Raw genomic sequence first — 15,673 nt, forward strand, 5'->3', positions numbered from 1 at the left:
GACATGTAGTTACCGAAATATAATTTTGTTTTCAACAGCATTTTACCGAAATGTTATTTATGATTTTCAACAATCATTTACCGAAATTTAGTGGGCTACGGGAGTAAATAGAGGGCTGCGAATAGCGGCGCCCTTATTTTTTATTGGGTAATTGAACTATATTGCAAAAATTTATATTTCATTACACATTACAAAAATATTAGAAAATGCACAAATCAACCCCTTAGCTAATGTCTTTGTATCATCTTATAATCTCTTTATTTTTTCACCCGATAAAAAAAATGTTCAAAATCCATGTTTATTTGTTATTTGAGTGATCTTATGAGTAAGTCCCAAAATAAATACACTTGTACCCATATTTTAGTGTATTTGATCTCTTGATATTCAATAGTGTGTCATTGCCTAATTAAACACAATTACAAGATTTTTAAATACTACTGAACAACTCTTTTTTTTTAATCATGTGACAAAGAAAATAACGGGAGTGAAAATTCAATTGAAAAAAAAAATACAATACCAAGACATTTAACATAGGGGTTGCTTTTCGAATTTTCTCATATTTTTTGTGATATATACAAGAAAAACTTTTAAAATTTTCAACATATTTTGATTATTCTCTATGAAATGAGATGAGAAATATATTACATATGATGTATTTTAATTTATTTGCAAAAACAAAAATAAAAAATAAAATTATAGAAATAGTCCATCTAGTTTGCATGAAATCTCAATTTAGTCCCTCTATGAGAAGAAATGACAATTTTATCCTCCAATTCTGTTTGTTTCATTAACGCCGTAAGCGAGATGGACGAAATTGAGACAGAATGCAAATTATAGGGCTAAAAGTAACACAATTAATACTAGAGGAACGAAAATGAGAATTCATGCAAATTAGAGGGACCATTTATAAAATTTACCCTTTTCTGTAATGACCCTAATTTTGGCCCTATATTTTTATTTTTATAATTAGAGTAATTGTATTCTTCATAAAACTTAGCTAAATTTAATTATAGATTCAGAGGCTAAGTATGTAACCAAGACCCTAACTAGCTAATATCCTAACTAAAACCTCTTATTATCCATAACACCGTATTATCCACTAGACTACCAATTCAATCACACTTATCACCCAACCCATCTCTAATGTCTAGCTGTTTTCGGCCCTCCTTTTTCCTAAGCCAATCAGAACTCAACACACCCTTAAACCACTTACCTTTAACTCCTAAATAAACTCCCTCACCAGTACACCTCATTAACCACCATGTCTAAGTCTATAATATCACCCCATCTATTACACTCACTGCTGGCCCTCCGAAAATTTCAAGTCTCAAGTCTTCTATCTTTATATTTCATCCCATACACTCGGTAGATACAGTAGAAAAGAGAGTTAGAGTTTAAGGTCAACTATGGAATTATTTTAGAGAGAGAAAGTGAAAAGTGGGTTTTGTCACCTGCACCACCTCATCAACCAAACCGAAGCTTCCAATCTTCTAGCACGAGCTTGAACATCTCAGAACCAGTTTCCAATCGTCCCAAGCCATCCCCGAAGCCCACGTTTCCGGTTGTCTTCTCCGTTTAGCCGAAAACTCAAAAATCGTGTTCTAAGCTTTCTCGACCGGACCGAAGGTAGATTAATCTCTCTCCTACCATCCCCTAAGTATATTTAGTCCGTAGTGTGTTGTTTTAATATCTGGAAGTAGTAAAAAAAAATCACATCCCATGTATCAATAACCAAACCACCGTAGCCAGCCTCTGTTTTTTTTGGTTTTCCTCGTCACTGGAAATGATAACAGTTGCTTGTAGAATGTTTCACTATAGTTTAGTTCTAAAATAATGTATTTGATAGATTACTTTGTAAAGAGTTGGAGTTATGCATCAAAATCCATCTAACCAAACCCATACTCTGTTTTTCGGTTTTTCGGGTCCATATCGGAGTTGGCGGGGCCTGGAGGAATGCGGCTGGAAATGAAACAGATAGTATGAGAAGTGTTTTACTACTGTTAGGTCCCATAGTTGTATGATTATGCCCATTTAAGCATAGAACTAATTGTTATTAGAATATTTGATCACTGAACATGGTAAATCAATTCCTTGGATTACATGAACATGTTAATAATCATTTTTTTTTCCTTTTACGCTAGGAACTAAAGCTACTGTAATGCCGTAAGTATACAATAACTAAATATTTATTAGAAGTAGAATAATAATTATGTTAGAATGATAATAAATGAATTGCATTTTTTTTTGTAAAACAAAGTCCATGCATGATAGAAAATATTCTACTTTTACTCTGTGACAAAATATATCATGTTATGAATTGAGTTGTTATTGGAAATATGATTGTATGTGCTAGATCGGACTTAGGTTCACCGGGTGGTTTACGATGAGAGAACTAATAGACATTGTTAAGTTAAGGGAAATCAGATAATGTGTGGAAAGGGTGTGTGTTGTGGAAATCTGAAATGGGTGACCAGGTAGGGCCATTGTGATCTCAAAAGTACTATTATGGGTGACCAGGTAGGGCCCAGGGTGCTAGTCGAGGCCCAGTGTGTGATGTGTTGTGTGCGACCCTAACAGACGGTTACGTCATGGGTAACTTAACCCCTTGCTATGGTCTGAGTGAAACATATTTACTTAAGACCCCGGTGCAAGACAAGCAAGAGGTGGGTTGTCCTATGAAATGGGCGGAGTTAGTGGTATGGGAGGAAAGGATCTTGTGGAGAAGATCCCTAGAATTCACTTAAGTTAATGGATAGTAAAAAAAATGATGATGTGTTACTTTTCCGTGCTTTCTTTTGATAGCAATTGTCATATTATTTAACTGCTTGGTTGTAAAGTAAAGGGTTAGTAGGATAGGGATTTATCCACTGAGTGTCGACTCACGGCGTTTTTACGCCAGGTACCGAGGAAGAACAGTACGATCAACACGCGGGACAGGACCCCGCCGAAGACCTCCAGAATCTGAAAGGGGAGTTCATAGAACCGTGGGTGAACTACTAGAAGAAGCTCTACTTATTTTCGTATTGTAATTTCAATTCCAAAAGTGCTTGCACAAATTGTCAAACTCTATTTTATTCAGTACTATGTAAGACTTAACTGCGTCGACTTCAACTTTAATGATTAAATACTTCCGCTGTTTAACTTTGTTGTTTATCAAATCAAGTTTTAAAGTCATTAAATTATTTTAAAAGATTTAATTAACGTTTCCGAAAATCGGGGCGTTACATTTTCTCTCAGAGAGAGGGGAGCGAACTGTTAAAGCGTAGGCGACTGGAGCGAATGGGACGAGGAGTCATTTACCAGGGGCCTCAACCCCAGGGTTGGGTTTTTTTTTTGTCTTTTGGTGATTTTCGGGTCGGGTTTGGGCTTAGCTTGACCCATATTCGATTCGGTCCATTTCAACTCGTCTATTATTGATCCATATTCGATCCGTACATATTAAATTCGCGACCCGTTTCAACCCATCCAAACCCGCTCATTTGCCACCTCTAGTTATGGGTGTGTGCTCGGCACCCGCACACTTGTTGTGCAACCATGCATCATGTGGCCACTCTGGGTCACATTATCCGGCTATAACTCAAATTAGGGGTGGTAAATTAAATCCAACCCTATTAACCCATTCAACCCCACCCTGTAACGCCCCTGAATTTTGGTCTATAAAAATTTCGTTCAATATTTGAAATTTATTTGAATTACTTATTTTCTCTTTAGTGGCTTTATGATTTCTTGTTAATTTTCGTCGTAGTCAGATTCTGGTCATTGGTTAAATTCTCGACTAGAAATCCTACTTGACCAATTTAGTTAGTTCCAATCGACTACTTGGAGGAACCGAGCAACCAAACTCACCAAATTACTTGATGAACCTTTTGGACCTTTTGAACATTTGCCTTTACAATTGGACAATAAGCTTTTCATTATAATATTTGACTAAAAGTACATGTAGTCTTTTCAAAATCTTATTTTAAGTATAAAAGTACTTGTACTTCTTTTATCCATTGGTCTTTACCCGCTAGGGGAATCATTATCCATTGGGTAATAGCCCAAATCTTTCAACAAGGTACAATGTTTTATTTAAATAATCAAGATTTGAATTCTCATGTACTTTTATGCATTAAAATATTGGGGTATATCTAAACCCTAGATTTTCTAAAGCACTTTATTGATTAAACTACTACTTGTACTCTATTATAATCTAATGGGGAGAATCCTAGCCTTTTTATTTAATTGGGGTACTTGGTACCACACTTATATTTAAATATAGGGCTTTTGTCACATGCTTTAAAGGACAACTTTGATTATTTTAATATAAAAGTTTCCTTTTACCTTTTGTCCATTGGACAATAAAAGTTAGGGAATTTATTGTTCATTGGGTAATAGGTTGTTCTTTCAACTAAGTACATAGGTTTATTAAACTAGTCTTTTTCCTAATTGCCCATGTGATGAAGTACATATATTTTATTATTAAAGTACTTAGTAGCCTTTAAGGCCTAAGATTCTTAAAGTACTTTTTTATTATTTTATATTGGGGATTTGTACCCAATTGGATTAATTTATTGGGGAGTTGATCTTTCTAGAGTACATTAGTACACTAGTTTATTTATTTAATGGGTCATGTGCCTAATTGGATTTCTTTAATGGGATTTTGGATTTAGAAAATCTAGTACCTTGGTACTTTCTTATTCTTCTTGTCATATATGTATATAGTTGTACTAGTACGAGAGAGAGAGAGGGAGAGAGAGAGGAGAGAGAGGCCGAAAGAGAGGGAGAGCAGAGAGTGAGCCGAGAGAGGAGAGAGAGGGGATTTGATGTGTACCTTGATCTTTGATCTCCTTTGTACTTCAAATCCTTGGCCATGAATATCCTTCCTAGCCAAAATCTAATCTCCATTGTCCTTTTATGTTTGTTTAAAACCAAATCTTGTACCATTGTCTCCTTTCCTTCCAACAAATCTTCCAAAGATCAAATCCAATGACTAACCTAGCCATGCAAGCTACCTAAATAGGCCTAAGTCTATTTTGCCTAATGACAACCTATTGATGGGCCATTATGACACAATCCTAGCCTTTATTAGCCTAGGATTTTGACTACAAGCTAGACCTAGGTTGTAATTACCTAGATTCACCTAAAAAGCCTAAGATCCTACTTGATTCTATAGCCTTACACCTAAGATATGATTGGACAAGGCATGGCATGACATGTGAGGTGATTTGATAACTTAATGGAGCAAATCCATGGAGGATTTGGAGAGAGAGAGGGCCGGCCTTAGAGAGAGAGGGAGAGCCCAAGATTTTGGCTATAAATAGCACCCCATGTTTCTCATTCAACTCACACCTTCACCTAGCAACTTCTCTCTCTAGAAAAATCTTGTTCTTTTTTTGTTCTTTCTTTTGTTCTTCTTGTTCTTGAGTTCTTCTTGTGTTCTTCAAGAAACTCATCCAAAGCCGCCACTAAACCGCCACCCCAACCACCCTCTCGATCCAAAAGTAGTAGTAGTAATAGTCAAGGTCAAGTTTCGAGAGAAACCTTTCTCTTTCGAAGCTCCCGAAGGCATACCGTAGGAAGTTACTCCGCTCGATCACCGATGTACTTTCCATAGCCGCCCTACCGCCAAGAAGTAAGTTAGAGTCCCTTGTCCACTAACTCAACGTATAAGTAGAACCCCTTGACCCCCTATCTCTACGTATAGAACCGTATGTTAGAAAGTAGAATGTCTTTACTCTTATAAACATGTGTTGTTTTGAACTTTCGACAAAAAAGGAAAGAATGGATTTTTGAAAGGTAGAAACTTATCGCTTGTTAGAAGTATTCGTATTTTGATCTTTAAAATGGTTACGAGCATGCTTACATGAATTGCTTGTATTACTTGTGGTGTGATAAATCATAAGTGATTTCACTCCAAGGGCGTCCGTACATGTGGCGTTGTGCTTCGAGTAAGCATAAGTGATTTTACTCCAAGGGCGTCCGTACATGTGGCGTTATGCTATAAGTGGTGATTGAGCGTGATAAGTAATATAGAATTGGATGACTTGTTAGAATGATTCATGCTTATTTTTGTCCTACCGCGGAGTCTTTGCATGTAACGAGACACGAGAATTGAAAAAGTAGAAACATAGCACCTAGGGTGTGATTAATGAAAGGAAATGTTTTCCGAGGAAGGAAATATTTTGAAACTACATAATGACCGGTTTTGGGTGGCATTATGTGAGTTATGTGCGTGTGTAAAAGTAAGATTTGTGAAAAACCCAATGAGAACCCGGAGCGGCGGAATCATTGTGGGGATACTCTGGAACTCGGAGCGGCGGAATCGAGGGTTTAGTTTTTCGAAAACCCCAAATGGGAACCCGGAGTGGCGGAACCATTGTGGGATACTTGGGAACCCGGAGCGGCGGAACCAAGGGTTTTGAATTATGGCTTGGTTATCCGCGGTACGGAGCCAATGCAATTGTGTGCCAATGGGAACCCGGGACGACGGAACCATTGTGAGGATACTCGAGAACCCGGAACAGCAGAACCAAGGTTGGGTGTGTTTAACAAAGTAGTTTTTGAAAGGTTGATTTGTAAATGAAAATGTTGACACAGTCTACGACGAGTCGCGTAGGAAAAACATGGAAAATCTTGGACACCAACGATAGTTGATTAACGAATATGGATGTGTCATTGTTAGCTGTGTATACATGTATCATGTGGAAATCGATGATTGTATAACTGATGTTTGTAAGTTGAGGGTTAGTGGGTATGGGTTAATCTATTGAGCCTTTGTAGCTCATGGTGTTACCTTTGGTGACCCTGACATATTATATCGATGGCGACGCTGGTATAATGTGTCAGATTTTGTAGATGATCAGGGTAAACAGATCACCGTGGAGGCTTTTGGAGCTGAGGAGCTGGCAAGAATGGAGGAGCAAGTGGAGTTGTAGTTAGGAACCCTAGAACCCCTTCCATCTGTGTAAATATTGAACTATTGTGGGAGTTTTATTGTAATAATGAGCCAAACTCCATTTGATTTTATCAATAAAATGTTTATTTAACGTACCCAAAATTCGCTGCGTTACACACCCACTATTACAGCCTTATTGGTTGGTGGATTTGGAGCCTGATAAGCAACTCGGCCGGATTTCATCTCCTCCCTCTCTTCTCCAATCTTTGGTTGTGGAAAACTACACCCGGATTTGAGGGGTGTGTGGATTTGTAGTCCACTTGTGGGTGGATTTGGTAACGATAGGGATACCCCCCATCGTTAGTGACGTGGGGTTGTTGAAAGACAATCTTGCCCTTGTTTTTTCTCTTCTCCACGTATTTTTGCACCATTCAGTCATCTCACAAACGAGACTGAGAAGAAGAGAGAGAAGAGAGAAAAGAGATGAGGAGGTCGCCGATTAAAATTCTGGTTATTCCACTGCTGTCCATCGACGGTCGCAGCTCTCTCCCTTGTCTTCCTCTTGTTTACTCAGGTATTGTTAACCCTATTGTTGTACGATTTGAGTTCATCTTTTTGGTTTGCGATCTAAGTTAGCCCTAAATCATGATCTAAATTGGTTCTGGTTTCGCGATTTGGTTTTTGATTTTGTTTCAGATTTATGCCTTAAATTCATATTTGTGCCATAATTTTAGATTTCCCCTACCTAATTTCAACTGTGCCTTAGTTTCAACGCAGTTTTGATGGTGGTGTTGCGCCTTTACAATGTCTTGTAGCATGATCTTTAACCTGTTCCTACTAATGAACCAGATGGTAGGTGTAAATGGTTTGAGGTACATATTTGTAATATATTAAATTATTGTAATGCACTTATTGATAAAATAAGGTTAAATACCAAGACACCCTCAAAGTTTACTTCTTTGTCTCGCTCACCCATTTTTAGAATTTTGCCTACGGAGAGACCCCCTCATTAAAAAATTTTGTCCCATAAACCCCTTTCATCAGGATTTCGTCTAGAATCGTTAAAATTTTGACCTAAATTCTATTAAAAGTTGTAACATATTTCGAAAATTGCCCCCCCCCCCCCCCCCCGAAATCACCACCACGAGCAACCACCCCAATCACCACCACACCACAGTACCAAGAACGTATGTGGCCTTCCACACAAGAATTACCATATCCACTGACATCCTCATACCAAAACCCACCAACAAAATCAACTTGAGGCTACAACACAAATACAACAAATCACACCTCGTAGCATCAAATCTAATTAGCCAGAAAATCTATTTACTGAAGAAAGATAAAAAATTGCCGCATCCGGAACCCGATCTCAAGCTCAACGCTAGCAAAATCAAACTGAATAAGGAAGAGGATGAGGAGAGAGAGAGAGAGAGAGAGTTGAAATTTTTTCACAAACCAATTAAACCCAGATTTTGTTCAATTTTTCCCGAACTAAACCCATATCAAAAATTGCAAAGCAAACCCAATTTTCTGAGTAAATTTTCAACTAAATATAGGAGATAGAGAGTAAATGTTCTGACCAAATTTCCATTCAGTTGTGATTGAAACTTTGACGTTGATGATCGGAACTTCGACACTACAACAGATCTATTTCGCCTTTGTCGTCTCAGCCACCCCTCAAGCTTTCGATTTTGAAATGGGGATTGGAACGTATTGGAGAGAGAGAGAGAAAGAGAGAGAGAGAGAGGCACTGCCTATTGGAGATGTTCTAAGGCGATGGAGGATATGGAGGGGTGATGGGCAGCGGTGGAGAGGGGTAGGAAAGGAGATGGAGAGTGTGGGTCTGTTGTGGTATATATACCTAAGGGCAAATTAGTCCTTTCATTCTTTCCGTCCAACAGAGTTAGATCCTTCAAATGAAAACATTAATGAAGGGGTCTCTCCATAGGTGAAATTCTGAGAGGGGGTGAGCGAGACAAACTGGTAAACTTCCAGGGGTGTCTAGGTATTTAACCCTATAAAATACCTATTGTAATAACAAAATTCTCTGGTCTCTCGTAGAATTTTTCTGGTGAATTAGTAGGCATTTCATGCAATTTTGATGAGTTTGTTTTGTTGGGTTTATGGTTGAATTTGGTGGCAGTTTTTACTATTTTATGGACAGTGTTTTACTGCTTGTTGGTAGCTTTGTTATTCTGTGTTTTTGTTCAATTAGTTGTCTAATTTTAGGCCAATCTGGCTTCTTTTTTTGCCTATTTTTGGGTTTGTTTTGTTAGGTTTATTTTACTGCCTGTTAGCCAAGTTTTTGGATAGTGTTTTGGTTTAAACTCTGAAATGGTTTTGTTGGCTAAGTTGGTGGCTATTTTCTGCTAAGTTGTGCTGGGTGCGTTGGCATGTGTTTGTGAGAGTTGGGTTTAAACTATATCAGTTACCTAGGCTACGATAATATGAAAAACAAAATTGATGTCGAGACACTCGTTTTGGTGGGACAACTTATGAGAGTCAATGGTTTAATCACCATTTGGCAACATAAGTTATAGCCAAGTTGTGCATTTTGTGCCGGTTAAATAAATATCTGAGCCAAGTACATAGTGATTTTCCAAATATATTTTTAAATGTGATAATCGTTGTTTTCGGATAGATTTTTCAATGACAAGTCAAGATAAAGAATACTATTGTGTGATTTTTGTTAGGCATAATCTGGGAATCTATACAAGTTGGGAGGCCGCTAAAGATGAAGTTCATGGATACTCGAGGAACATGAAGAAAATGTACAATACGCTGGACGAAGAGGAAGGAGCATTATTACATGAGGATAGATACCGGCTCACACAAACGCAGTTGGCCTGAACCCAACAAAAAACTAGTGACGGTGCTTCCACATCCACAAGTGCATTGAAAGTTCAACATCAAACCAATGAAACATTAATCCGATTTGTTGTAATTTTTTCTTAGATTTCATAGGGTGTATTTTGCTGGAACATAGATTTAATTCTGAATAAAGTTGTACGTTTATTTTTAAAATTGTACAAATGAAGATTGTATTATCAAAACAAACATATAATTTCAAATAAATATATATAAACAATTATTTAAGATACATTACGAAGGATACGAATTTATTCTTCAAACATTTATTACCACAACTATGAGTGCTTACGACGGAAGATAGTACTCTTGGATGTCTAGCCCGAAGCATAGGAATTTCTAGATGTTTGTAGAATAACTCGATAAGATTGAGATCGTACCACAAGGAGCTCGAATATAGCTACTTTGGATTGTAGGCTTTATATGAGATTTGCGGCATTTAGATGGCTAACTATCGGTTTTGCTTTGAAAAGTAAAATACTCTTGTAAAAAGACTAGAGATGAGGTTTAAACTTAGATAAAAAAATGCAACAAGGTCGAGGGGATTAAACTACCCGTGACTTAGCTGTTTTAACCGTTTCTTTCTAATAACTCAAGGTCAAGACGTAGACAATTTTGAACCCGAAGCACTCAACGTTAAAAGTCAAGCATAATCATCGATTTGGTAGCAATGTCTCATCTTCCTCCTCACTCCAAGTCCAACGTGCCATTGAAATGAGACAAAACATCAAAATATAAAACTACGTATTTGAATGGAGATGAGATGTGCGATGAGATGAAGAAATGAATGATATTCATAAAAAAAATTGCCTAACTAATTTGTTGAACCTACTCCCTGATAAGCACCCAATAATGCATATTTTTGGTGCTTAAGTCCTTAGTTTTATCGTATTTATGTTCATAAAGTTTGTATTTTATTTGATAATGCACGTAAGGTAAGTTTTTGTATGTTTCAGGTAATTCGTATAAATAAGGCGCGTTTGAATGCCAAGGAATGCTTCGGATGCAACTAAGTGCCCAAGACTACGTGCCACCTCGTGGTGGTGCCCGAAAAGTCATGAAAAGGTGGTTTGGAGGTTGTTCGGGATGCCCAAGGGTCAAAGGAATTGAAGGAGATGTGAGGATTTTACCAAAACTATTTATTTTCCGACTAGCTGAGGGTAGAATCGTCATATCTCTTGATGTAAAAATTATCTTGGATCCAAACCACTTGGGTTAGAAAGTAGACCCAACGAGCTTTCCAATAAGTCCAAAGAACACCTAAATTCAAGTTTGGGAGTGTCCGGAGCAAGCCCGCAAATTTGCCCAAAAATCTGTTGAGCTTAGCCGGTGCCGGTGCCGGTACTGAGGAATTGCCAGTACCAGTACCCACTGTCCAGAGAGCAGAAATGTAACGCCCCGAATTTTGGGTACGTTAAAGAAGACATTTTCATTGAAAATCTAAATAGAGTCTGGCTCAATATTACAACATAACTCTCCCAAGAGTACTTTATTAAACAAAAGGAGGGTAGACTAGGGTTCCTATCTACTGCTCCGCCTTTTCATCCATTCTGGCCAGCTCTTCGGCTCCAAACGCTTCCAAGGTGTAAAGTTCACCATGTTCATCTATAAGATCTGACACATTATACCGGTGTCGCCACCAATATAATATGTCAGGGTCACCAAAGGTAACACCGTGAGCTTACAAAAGCTCAATAGAATATCCAAACCCACTAACCCTTAACTTACAAACAATAGATCATAAAATCAACAGAGTACAAGCAGGTTTAAAAACGATTAAGGATATCACATCCATATTCCCTATTCAAGTATTGTTGGTGTCCATGTTTTTTTTTTTTCTGTGTTTCTCCTACGCGGCTCATCGTAGACCATGTCTCCATTTTCCACATTACATAACCAAATCAACATTTTCAAAATCCGTTTTAACACACCCAACCTCGGTTCCGCAGTTCCGGGTTCCCGAGTATCTTCACAATGGTTCCGCCGCACCGGGTTCCCATTGGCACACTTTGCTTAGGCTTCTCTCCGCGGATAACCAAGCCACACACCCAACCTCGGTTCCGCCGTTCCGGGTTCCCGAGTATCCTCACAATGGTTCAGCCGTCCCGGGTTCCCATTGCCACACACTCACACACACGTCTCCCATAATGCCATCAAAATCGGTCATTATGTAGTTTCAAAAATATTTCCTCCTTCGAAACACATTTTTCTTGTTAACCACACCCTAGGTGTCATGTTTCTAATTGTCTCGATTTTCGTGTCACGTTTTCATGCATAGACTCCGCGGTAGGACTTTTCACAAAAATAAGCATAAATCATTCATTGAAACTACACTAGTAAGATCATTCAACTCAATATTACTAAGCATGCTCGAAAAGATCAAAATATGAATACTTCAGATCAAGCGTTAAAATCTTATCTTTCGAAAATCGTTCTTACTTTTTGAGAAATTCTAAACAACATGTGCTTTTTTCGGAGTTGACAGTCGAGTATTCCCATATGCTTACACTTCCATTAGCGAAAATAAGTTCGTTAACCATCATGCATTCCAATGTTATAAATAATAGATAACCTTATCTACTTTAAAGAAAACGATTAAGAAAGTTATACTTTGAACTTACGGACATTTTACTTTCCAACATACGATTCTATACTATACGTAGAGTTAGTAGACTAGGGATTCTACTTATACTTAGGGAAGTGAGTAGAGAAAATCTACCATGATCCGAAACTTAGTCGGGGCCGAACAAGCTAGTTGGAAGTTTTCTACGAGCAGTGAAACTCGCAAATCTGGACCAAACTTTGGATGGCAGAAACTTAGTCGGGGCCGAACAAGCTAGTTGGAAGTTTTCTACGAGCGGTGAAACTCGCAAATCTGGACCAAGCTTTGGATGGCAGTAACTCGGTCAATATTTGGCCAAATATGATTGTTCTTGGGTCAAAATTGAAGCTCTCGAAGTGCTCTACCACTTTTGTGAAGGAAGTTGATCCTAGAAACTAATTTAGGTAGGAGAAAAATGGTGATAAAGGAAGAGACAGTATGCTGTCTGGAAATGGGAATTCGAGATTTTTACTGAACTTCGGATGCCAATATCTTTGTCATTTCTTCACCGATTGGGGTGGTTCTTGGGTCTAACTTGAAGGTCTCGAAGTGCTCTACAACTTTTTTGAAGGGAGTTGGTTCTAAAAACTACTTTAAGCAGGAGAAAAATAAAGATTTGCGAAGGGCAGTAAGCTGTCTGGAAAATGGAATTGGCAAATGAGTGAAGGTGTGAGTTGAATGGAAGGCATGGGGTGCTATTTATAGCCAACACTTGAGCTCCTCCTCCCTCCTCTATGGCCGACCCCCCCCCTCTCTCCTTCCTCCCATGGATTTGCTCCATTGAGTGGTCATTTCAAGCCTTCAACCAAAATCCTAGCCTTCCTTTACTAGTCATTTCCATTCTAGGCCAAATCTAGGTTATCATGAATGGTTTTAAGGCTTGTCAAATCCTAGAATGAGGTTGCTTGTAAGAAAGAACATAATCATGGGCTAGCTTTGTACTTTGGAAGACTAGAATGGGTTGGCATGTAGTAAATAGGCTTAAGGCTATTAAGGTTGCTTGTGTAAGTGTCCAAAACACAATCACACACTCCACCTCCCTCTCCCATTCGGCCTCTCTCTCTCTCTCTCTCTCTCTCTCTCTCTCTCTCTCTCTCTCTCGTTCTATGTATAGACATATATAGGTATATAAGTACATGTATATATTCATCTAGGAAAGTAAAACCTAAGATAGTTAGGCTTAAGGCTAGGACATAGGTGTGCATGCATGCATGGCTAGTCTTGCTTCCTTTGGAAGCAAAATGATGGGATTCTTTGTATGACTTGTCTTGTCATGCTTATTGGCAAGTCAAAGGTCTATTAACTAAGGGACAAAAATTTTCCTAACAATTATGGACCAAGGGGTAAAGGAATATTGGTAATAATTAAGGTTTGAAATGACTTGTCATAGGAGTAAAAATGATTACTCCTATGGTCTAATGGTCCTATAGGGTTTGGAGGGGTTCATAAGGCTCAAAGATGGTCTAAAAGGTCCAATTAGGGTTAGGGTAATGTAACTAGGTGAATTGGTGGTCCGGTTCCTCCAACTAATCGGTTGGAAACTAACCTTACTTGCCAAGTAGGATTTCTAGCCAAAAAATATAATTTAAAGATTTTATTTAGCTTGTTAGGAAAATATACAAGCGCTTTTATAAGTATACTTGTCTTTAGAAAATGACTAGATTGCTCGGCGTGAAAATATATAACTTTATAAGTCTCAAATCTAATTATGACGGATTATTAAAATTAAAAAGAAATTTTTAGTAGCAAATCCAAGTAATTAAAATAAAATTTAAATATTTAACGAAATTTTTATTTACAAAAAATCAGGGTCGTTACAAGAAAATCCAGCCCGTTGAAGCCTGGTACTAGTACTGAGGAGTTTCCAGTACCGATACTGCTTGGAAAAAATCTGCAAATTTTTGTAACTTTTTCAACGTTCCATTTATGGAAAGTTTCACTTATGGAATGTTTTTGGGATTTTTTGGTCCTTTATAACTTAACTTTAGAGCCATATAAATGTATGCCTTTTATGGAAAGGAGGGCCATTAGTTAGCTTTAGGCCTAAGTTTCTTTCTTGCTTTCTAGGATTTTCATTTTGTGTTCTTAGTCTTTCAAGTTTTCAATCTTTAAAAGCTCAAGTAAGTTTAAGTGTTTTGATGTTCTCGTTTGTTATTGTTGTAGCTACGGACTAGATCCTTGGTAATTTCAAGTTTATTTTCGTTTCTATCGATTAAACATGTTTTCAATATTTAGCATGATTTCTAGTCTTTTCAATATGAGTGAGTAGTTTATAGGTTTGGTCATGGGGTGAGGTTTGCTCCATGGTTTAGTTGTTTAAATAGTTTCTCATAACCTTTAACTTAATTTCAAGATTCTGAATGAATTAAACCCATGATGTTAGGTGTTAATCATGGAATTGGTAACTTTTTTGTAGTCGTGTAGCCAAGCAGTCTTGGCATGCGTCGTTAAGTGCTTGGTTTTCCTACGCGTGAGACCGGTCTTTTTCTCGTATCTCAATTGCGTTAAATGAGTTCAGATTGAATTAAAGCTTTAAGTTAAGTTATTAGTAGTCTTCAGTGTTAATTCTTTCGGTGGAATTCGGACGGTTTTGGCTCTCGCTTGAGTTAGATGAGAGAACCATTGAACGGTTAAGTCGTGGGTAAATCAATCCTTGAGACTTGACCTCCTTTTAATTTAGTTAATACCGCTTTTAATCATTCCGAGAGAAAGAATTCTACCAATATAGAAATCCATCACATAAAACCTACAATCTAAACAAGCTATTACCGATTTCCTGTGGGTACGATCCCGGTCTTACCGGATATTATGCTAACAACGATCTAGCTCTAGGCTTGAGGTTTTCAATCTTATTTGAAGGCAACGTTATTGGCTAAGCACTCCCCATTCGACTCAAAATCCTACTCTCCATTCAAATATATCATACATTGTATTTTTTTAATTAAGTAAATTCAGTTTTAAAAAAATATTTTTTTAAATATTTAAATACTTTTAAGATTAAATAAATTTATTTTCTCACAATTAATGATTAATATGTATGTAATACCCGTCCCGGATATTTCGGTATTTTAATTACTTTTAATTGAATTATGGTTTAAATCGTAAACAATAGAACTTGCGAGGGTCCTGTGTGTGATTTGTGGTTGGAATATAAGTTAGCAATTGGTTTCGCTTGCACACGATAATTATTTTATAGGTTTACAAATATCGTGGGGGAGATATTTCTCCCCATTCGTATCCCTTGCGTAGAGAGAGAGAGAGAGAGAGAGAGAGAGAGAGAGAGAGAGAGAGAGAGAGAGAGAGAGAGAGAGAGAGAAGCGGCA

The sequence above is a fragment of the Rhododendron vialii genome, chromosome 8a, assembly GCF_030253575.1.
Source record: "Rhododendron vialii isolate Sample 1 chromosome 8a, ASM3025357v1".
Lineage (NCBI taxonomy): Eukaryota > Viridiplantae > Streptophyta > Magnoliopsida > Ericales > Ericaceae > Rhododendron > Rhododendron vialii.